The following is a 269-nucleotide window of genomic DNA, read 5'->3' as shown; positions in this document are numbered from 1 at the left end:
ACGTGTGAATGCCTTTATTTCAACACAATATCCTTTATCTAGAATATTATTATTTTTTTAGATCGCCGCGTACATCTACCGTACCCCGATATCTAAACGACCTTCCCTGTTGGATGACGCTGATATACTGCCAACCTTTTGGAATATGGATGATCTTTCATTACTGCAGATGCACAATACAACACCCTGCATTGAGCTTGTTCCTTCATTAACACAATGCACGCCATAAATACACGTAACAGTACCCACAGTGTTCCGGATCTGCGCCT

The sequence above is a fragment of the Penaeus monodon genome, chromosome 32, assembly GCF_015228065.2.
Source record: "Penaeus monodon isolate SGIC_2016 chromosome 32, NSTDA_Pmon_1, whole genome shotgun sequence".
Taxonomy (NCBI): Eukaryota; Metazoa; Arthropoda; class Malacostraca; order Decapoda; family Penaeidae; genus Penaeus; species Penaeus monodon.
This window is presented reverse-complemented; position numbering follows the sequence as displayed.